The sequence below is a fragment of the Adiantum capillus-veneris genome, chromosome 16, assembly GCF_014529385.1.
Source record: "Adiantum capillus-veneris isolate H3 chromosome 16, ASM1452938v2, whole genome shotgun sequence".
Classification (NCBI taxonomy): Eukaryota; Viridiplantae; Streptophyta; class Polypodiopsida; order Polypodiales; family Pteridaceae; genus Adiantum; species Adiantum capillus-veneris.
The window spans coordinates 117,793,297-117,801,211 of record NC_140946.1 but is presented as its reverse complement, the minus strand read 5'-3'; positions in this window follow the sequence as shown (position 1 = coordinate 117,801,211).

Here is a 7,915-nt window from a genome sequence, read left to right as displayed (position 1 = left end):
TTGATTGTACCATGAAAATCCGTCAAGAAAAGTGTACATCTCATGTCTCACTACATCATCCAGAACTAAATCAATAAAAGGCAATGAAAATGGATCTCCAACTGTTTGCTGCATTCAATTTTTTGTAATCCACACAAACCCTTCACTTCCCCGACTTCTTGGGTACCACTACAATTGGTGACAACCATTCCGCCTGATCCACTGGCACTATGAATCCTGCATTCAACAATTTATCCAAATCCTCTTTCACCTGCTTGGCATAATTTGAATTCATCGTGTATCTTTGCTGAATCACTGGAACAACATCCGTTTTCAAATTTATATGATGCTTATACACTTGAGGATACATGCCTTTCAAATCAAAATAATCCCATGCAAAGACATCAATATACTCCAACAGTAATTCCTTCAAGTCCTTCTTGAAGCCTTGTTCCAAATGAACACTAACTCTTACCATCTTTGGATGATCCTCCGTCCCCAAATTTAGATCCTGTAAATCATCCTCCTTAACTCGAGAAACCTTCTTTATCATCTTATCATACAAAGCTTCCGCTCTCTGAATTGCCTCCTTTGGCTCCAATTCTGAATCCTCGATCACAGTTTCCTCTTGGATTTTCTTCTCTTCTAAATTTTCTTGTTCCACACCATCTGTATTCCCCTTCAACTGATCAATTCCCAAACTGTTCCCTTTTTCTGCATATTTGTCAATGATCCGCTCCACATCTACCTCAAATACCGGAACAATTGTTGGAATTGCTGCTAAGAAATATGCTTCTTTATCATCCTCCAATCCTCAGACATGTTAATTGCTTGTGCCAACATTGGCTTCGTCTCTTCTGACAATTCCTTCTTCGGCCCCATTGGTAATGTAACTTCTCTCCTTCCTTTCTTAACCGTCACTTCATTCTTTCCCCAATCCTGTTTTAGCTTAGCCATGAGAAAGCATGGCCTCCCCAACAACATAGAATAGGTATTTTTTGAATCCTTCATCCTGATGACTACAAAGTTTACCATAAACTGCAATCCATGAATGATAATTCCTTGCCTCCTTAACATCCCCACTGGTTGAACTCTGCTATGATCAGCCATACGCACTTGAAATGGAGCTGGTTCCAACCGGACATCTTGCATCCTTAGAAATTCTGATTCCGAAAGTATCTTAACCCCTGATCCACCATCCAATAGAACATCGGAAAATTTGTGGTTATTAAATTCCAACGACAGTGTTGGTACTGAAAAATCCACATCCTCCGGGCTAATCTGACAACTCTGAACTGTCTGCTGCACCTCCTTCATACTCGGAACAGTATTTGACCTTCGTATCACTTTATATAATTTATCTTTGAAAATTGGAACTACTGACAACAAACTGATCCAAGGTAAAATGTATAGAGGAATTAGTTAACTCTTCAAACAAGGCATCCGTCCTTTCTCTTTCCTTGTCCTCCTTTTTACTCATTTCTCCTTCGATTTAAGCTTGCTCTGTTGTTGATCCTTTTCCATCAAATCTTCAGCTACTGCATCCCGAATCTCCTTCTGCTCCTCCCAATCCAATGGAGGTTTCAACCTTGCTTTGGACCTTGTTGTCACTAATACATCTACTTCCTCTTGCAAACATTTAGAACAATCACATTTCGGCTGACAATCCATAGCGACTTCATTCACCCCTTGATCTTGAAACGATTCTACTACTATCAAACTACTTCCAGGCTCTTTGTTTGCTTTAGCTTACTGTGCTGGTGGTGTTGGCAATTGCAGCACTTGCCCTCTTGGCTGTTGCTGATTCCCCCCTTGATAATTCCAAACCGGCTGATTCCATCCTTGTGGTTGTGGCTGCCAATTCTGCCACCTCTGCTGCTGCTCCCAATTCCCCCCCCCCACGGGAGTCTTGAATTTTGCCATCCTCAAAATCTCGGTCCTCCTCCCGAATTGAAATTTCCTCTAAACGGTGGTCCCCCTTGATTAAACTGTGGTCTCCACCCTGAATACAGTTGTTTCCTTTGCCACCCTTGATTATTGAACATCCTTTGCCTTCCTCTTGTCTCTGGAAACACCCCATGAGTTTGAGGTCCTTGTTGCTGTATCTTTTGCTGAATCATTTTTGGTACAACACCCCTGAAATTCGGATTAAACCAACATTCTTTTGACCAATGCCCATCCTTAACACAAATTTCACAATGAGGGGTTTTTAATTCCACAACTTTTTGCACTCCCAACTTCTTCAATTTCTTCGCTACCAATTTTCCACTCTATCCTCTTTCTCTTTAGACTTTTTCTTCGACTTCTTCTTGCGTTTCTTCTTCTTATCCTCATCTACTTTTGAATCCCGAATCCTCACTAGAATCCTCTTCACTATTAGAATCCGTTTCCGTATCTAAATCAATATCAGTTTCCGAATCCAAATCGCTGTCTGAATCCGAATTATCTGACCTCTTCTTTTTCTTCGACCTACTTTTCTTCTTTTCTTTAGATGACCTCTTGGTTGCTTTCCCATGAGAGACCCCAAACCTTTTCTCTGCTCTTTGAGCTGTTTCCACTAATGCTTGTAATCCACCTGCAACATCAACTCTGGCAACATCATTCTTTAACTCCTTCCTTAATCCATTCAAAAAATATGCAGCGAGCATTTCATCAGTTGGCCTTTCTTGAGCAGTCAACCTTCTCAAATATTGGTTAAACTTTTGTGCATAATCCTCAACAAACATTTTCCTTTGTTTCACTTCCCTAAGCTTGGTCAACACATCATGTGGAGTCTTTTCCCTTCTGAACCTATTAAAAAATGCTGCTTTCAAACCATCATAATCAGCAAAATGACCTGCTGGAAAATTACTGAACCACTGCATAGCCTTCCCATCCAATGTAGCCTCAAACTGGCGCATCTTAGCTTGGGCATCGTACACTCCAACAAATCCTCTGGCCTACCATCTTGTCGCGTATTGAGATATGTGGAAATCGGGGTCTTCTTTCGACTTTCTCAAAAAGGTTCAGAATTTGACGTGCATATCTTGCCTAGCCGCCGCCATATTTGTAGGTCCACCTGGTTGTACAAGATTTCTTGCATTGGTACTTCCCAACGGATCAAAACTCAATCTCCTTCTCGCCATTAATGCATGCTAAACAACTATAACCACCAACAATCGCGGAAATATATCCTGTTCTTCATTCGCTACTTCCTCTTCCCATCTATCACTTAGATAATCCTCTGCGCCATCCAAATCCTCCACAGTATGAGAAACTCGGTGCATCCTAGTATAATCCAAAATTCCCTGCAGTTCCGAACACTGACCATCTCACCCATACAACTACCGAAATCGCCTAGCAACTGACCTTGTCCAACACGGGATTGTATCCTCTTCCGCTTCCTCCAAAGTGCAGCCAACTACCCATGCCAACTCACACTATTCTGAACATCCTCCCTCCATTCAACTAAACCTTACACTACCACAACATTCGCTCCTACGAGAGAAACTTGAATCCGTCCATGCTACATCACACTTACACAGTGATCTCCAAGTGTTTAAGGCACAAACATTTAGAATAGACACAACACAGAAATCAAAATGGAACTAGAACTGGAACAGAACAAAGAAACTGACAACATACTAAAATCCGCCATAACTTTTTCTCTCACATCCGAAGAAGATACTGATTGACAGTTACATACTTCGATAAGACTAATGGGAAATGCACTTTCCCAAGAACACCCCTTGGAATCCCAAAAGTACAAAAGTTAACATTCCAACTTCCACTAAGGTAAAACATCCAAAAATTCCTAGGCTTAACAATGATGCTAAATAGGAGTGTGCTTGAAGTGATTATATATGAGATTTTATGATCTATAACTGTAGTGCTTGAAGTGCTCTACGTGCCTGTCTTTATGGCTCGTCGATTGGAGCTATAGTGAGAAAGTTATGTCAGTTTGAAGTTTGAGTTGATGTAGATCCGTACCGGATTGGGCAACTGCAGTTGAGGAGACAAAAATGAAGTGAATGCATGGCCTTGAAGTGCTCACTTTGTGGAGCATGTCAGTCTTTTCAGATGAGCAATCAGAGATTTGGTCACCAAGTTATTACCAATTTAAGTTTCCTCGAGGCCTAGTTCCATGCCAAGTTGACGGCCTCGATCGGTGTGCCATCTGACAATTTTACAACATCAACAGGGTTTGTATGCATTCTATGCATCTTGAGAATTCTATAGGAATTTATGGCATGTCAGACAGAATCTGGGTTGATGAGATAATATGGCTTGAAGACGGTGTCAGTTGTCAGCACTACTGAGCTGGATAAGTTTGGCATCATTCGAGAAGCTGATACAAACAATAAACAACCGAGTGTGAAGGAATGCCTTTCGAAAAATGCAATCACATGTACCTGCATCTTAAAACCATGTGTCATTATCCGAGATGTTGATATGGACAATATAATTTGCGGCCACTAAAAATCAAGTACGTGTGGGACAATGCTTGGTCTGTGTGCATACCCAATGTGGTGCCATTGAATGTGGTTGGCCGATATGGTAGTGCCCTTACAAGTGGCTAGGCCACCCAATAGAATCGATAGCCAACCACCCAAGGCAAGTGAGGATGGTCGCCAATGGGATGGCCAATCAAAAAAGGGCTTGGATTGTGTGTGAAAAAGGAGGGAGAAAAAGAGAGAGGGCAATGACGGCCTATTCAAAAGAAAGCTATAATAAGTTTTTTTTATGGGGGGAGAAGTAAAAAGGTCATGCAAGGTTAGGGAAAATAACAGGAAGAGAAAGGAGTGAGCCGTGGAGAGAAAGAAAAGAAGAAGAAGAGAAGGAAAGAAAGAAAAAGGAAGAAAGAAGTAGAAGAGAACAAAAGAAAGAAGAAGAAAGGGGAAGAAAGAAGAGGGGAAGGAGTCACGGTAAGGAGGGAGATCTTGCTTGGAGTCGGCTCGTTAAATAAGAACGATCTCTCTCTCTTTCTCTCTCTCTCTCTCTCTCTCTCTCTCTCTCTCTCTCTCTCTCTCTCTCTCTCTCTCTCTCTCTCTCTCTCTCTCTCTGTGGACCTTGAAGCAACAAAGAGAAACAAGTTGAGATGTAGAGAGCGGCAAGCAAGGGATAGGAGTTTGAGGTTATGAGGCAAGGAAGGGATATCAAAGCAAAGACCGGAAGGAAGGGCTCTTGAAGTCAAGTCTTGAAGCAAGGTTTTGGCAAAGGGAGAGCTTGGACGACCAAATCATGCTCTTTTTCTTGTGCATAAGCAAGGAAGGGACTCGACCAACGGAAGGTATCCAATCGAGACCAGTAATAGCAAGCTAAAAGTTCCAAACTCTCTCTCTCTCTCTCTCTCTCTCTCTCTCTCTCTCTCTCTCTCTCTCTCTCTCTCTCTCTCTCTCTCTCTCTCGCTCGGTAAAATAAAGCAGTGAAAATGTACAAAGATCAACAACATTCAAAGCAGGGAAATCCGACATGGAGGAACTTTTTGATCATCGCCAATATCCTAGATTTAGTTAATACTTTTTTATAAATCACGGAGTCATTAACGGCTCGGTGTTGTGTAGCTTCGCTTCCATGATGGAAAAATTATCAGAAAGATGCACATTGTGCTTGATTGAAGTCTACTTGATAATTTATCAGTGATCAAGGCTTGATAACATGCAAGGTTTGATGTTGAATGTATGCCAGATGCGGCTTTAAAGAGCCAACAGATTCCTTAATGATGCTAAAAAAGAGTATGCTTGAAGATATCATAGATGGGAGTTTATGATCTAGAACTGCAGTGCTTGAAGTGCTCTACCGGCTTGTCTTTACGGCTCGTCAATTGGAAATATGGTGAAAAAGTTATGGTAGTTTGAAGTTTGAGTCAATTGCAGATCTGTACTGGATTGGGCAACTGCAGCTGAATCATGAGAGATGAAATGAATGAATGGGCCTGAAGTGCTCACTATGTGGAGCGTGTCGATATTTTCAAATCAGTGTGATCGGAGTTACGATTGCCAAGATATTGGCCGTTAAAAATTCACCGGGGGCCGGTTTCATACCAGTCTGGTCCGCTCGATCGTTGTTCCATCTGAGAGTTTTGAGCTTCAACGAGGGTTTTTAATGCAGTAGAATAAGCTTAATCTTGAGGAGTATCTTGTTCAGAATTGAATCTCTTGCAGTGCATCGATAGCTGGTGCTCCAGTTGAATTGAATTCCATGGCAACATGATGTGCTTAACAACGCTTTGGCCGAATGTGTATGGCCCTTGCAATGCAAAAGATAGAGCTAAACTATGGATGCATCTTAGAGATACTCCTATTGAAGGTGAGTGGTTGTTGGTTGGCGACTTCAATATGGTAGAAAAGAGCAGGGATAGAACAGGATCCTCTAGTATGTTGGCTGACTCGGAAAGGTCTAAATGGCAAAGTTTGTGCGAAAAATGGGCGATGATCGACTTATGGGAAATCGGCCCATGGAACAACATGCCCGGGTTTGCCTACACAAGCCTTCAGTATGCCCGCACTGCCTCCAGGCTGGACAGATGCTATTGCTCACACCAAGCTGACTGGATACCGTCGTTGATGGAGATGAAGGTAGTCCAAACAAAAAGCCTATCGGATCACATACCTATGCACATTCATTTCAAGAAGAATACAGGGGAGGAGAAGACCCCAAGATGAGGGAAAAGAATGTTAGTAACAGGGGCACACCTATTCAAAGACCCTCTTTTCAGGAATATGCTCCATCCAAAAAGCAATCAAAACCTCGGGCCCCCGAATCAAGAAAGCTAGGGAGGTATACCTTCTGGATCTTGCAACGGAGGTACAGTGCTTACCTCCAAAAAAGCCAATGGGATTGCTACTGAGGACGAGCACAAGCGATGGCTCGAAGCCAAATCTAACCTTGCTAATGAGCAGTTAGAAGATATCAGAAAGGTAAGGCTTCTCTCTAGGGAGACTTCCCTACAACGTGAAGCCTCTAATCAAGCTCACTTTTTTAGGTTTAAAAAGCAAAAAGAGTCGAGGCCACATCCGCTCGCTCGAAATGAGAAAGGGATAGCAATTCATAACCAGGATGAGATGGCTGGTCTGATGCTGAGCTATCTTAGTCAAATCATTGGACGGCCAGAGATCCAATCCCAAGAAGTGGAAGAAGCCAGAGGGTCCTTACTTCAAAGTGTCAAGAAGAAGATTCCCCACTCATAAGCTAATTTCTTGGAAAGGGCATTTTCTGAAGACGAATGTTCACTAGCATTGCAAGCCCTTGGCAAGGAAAAGTCCCCCCGTTGGGATGGAATGATGGTGGAATTCTATAGAGAATTTTGGGACAATCTCAAGGTCCCAATCACAAGGCTAGCCAATAAAGCCATTGTCGAAGGGTCGTTGGAGAGAAGTGTAAAGAGAGGACTTATCAAACCCATCCCCAAACAGATATGTTGCTCTCAACTGAAACACTGGCGTTCTATAATGATGATGTCGGTGGCCTACAAAATTATTGCTAAAGTTGTAGACCTCAGACTAGCCCCCTTACTAACCAAGATCATCTCTCCCCATCAACATGGGTTCATCAAAGGAAGGTCCATTTACGATAACATCTTGGCAGCAATGGTGGGCATCAAGTACGCAACTGTCGCAAAGCAAGAGTGTGTACTGCTACAGTTAGACCTGGATAAGGCTTATGACAGAATAACAAGGACAGATATAGAAGCCGTCATGGAAGCTCTAGGCTTTGGGCCGCGCCTTTGTCGTCCGGTAAGTGTATTGGGAGCTGGAAGCCAGTCAGAGATCCTATTCAACGATAGAGTTGTGGGCTCTTTTGAGGTCAAAAGGTCTATTAAGTAGGGATGCCCTCTAGCCCCCCTACTTTTTGCCATAGGATTACATCCTCTAATCACGAAGCTCGAAGCTAGTGCGAAACGAGGGGAGTTGCAAGGTCTGGCTTTGCCAGGAAATAGCCAACTCCTAGCAAAACT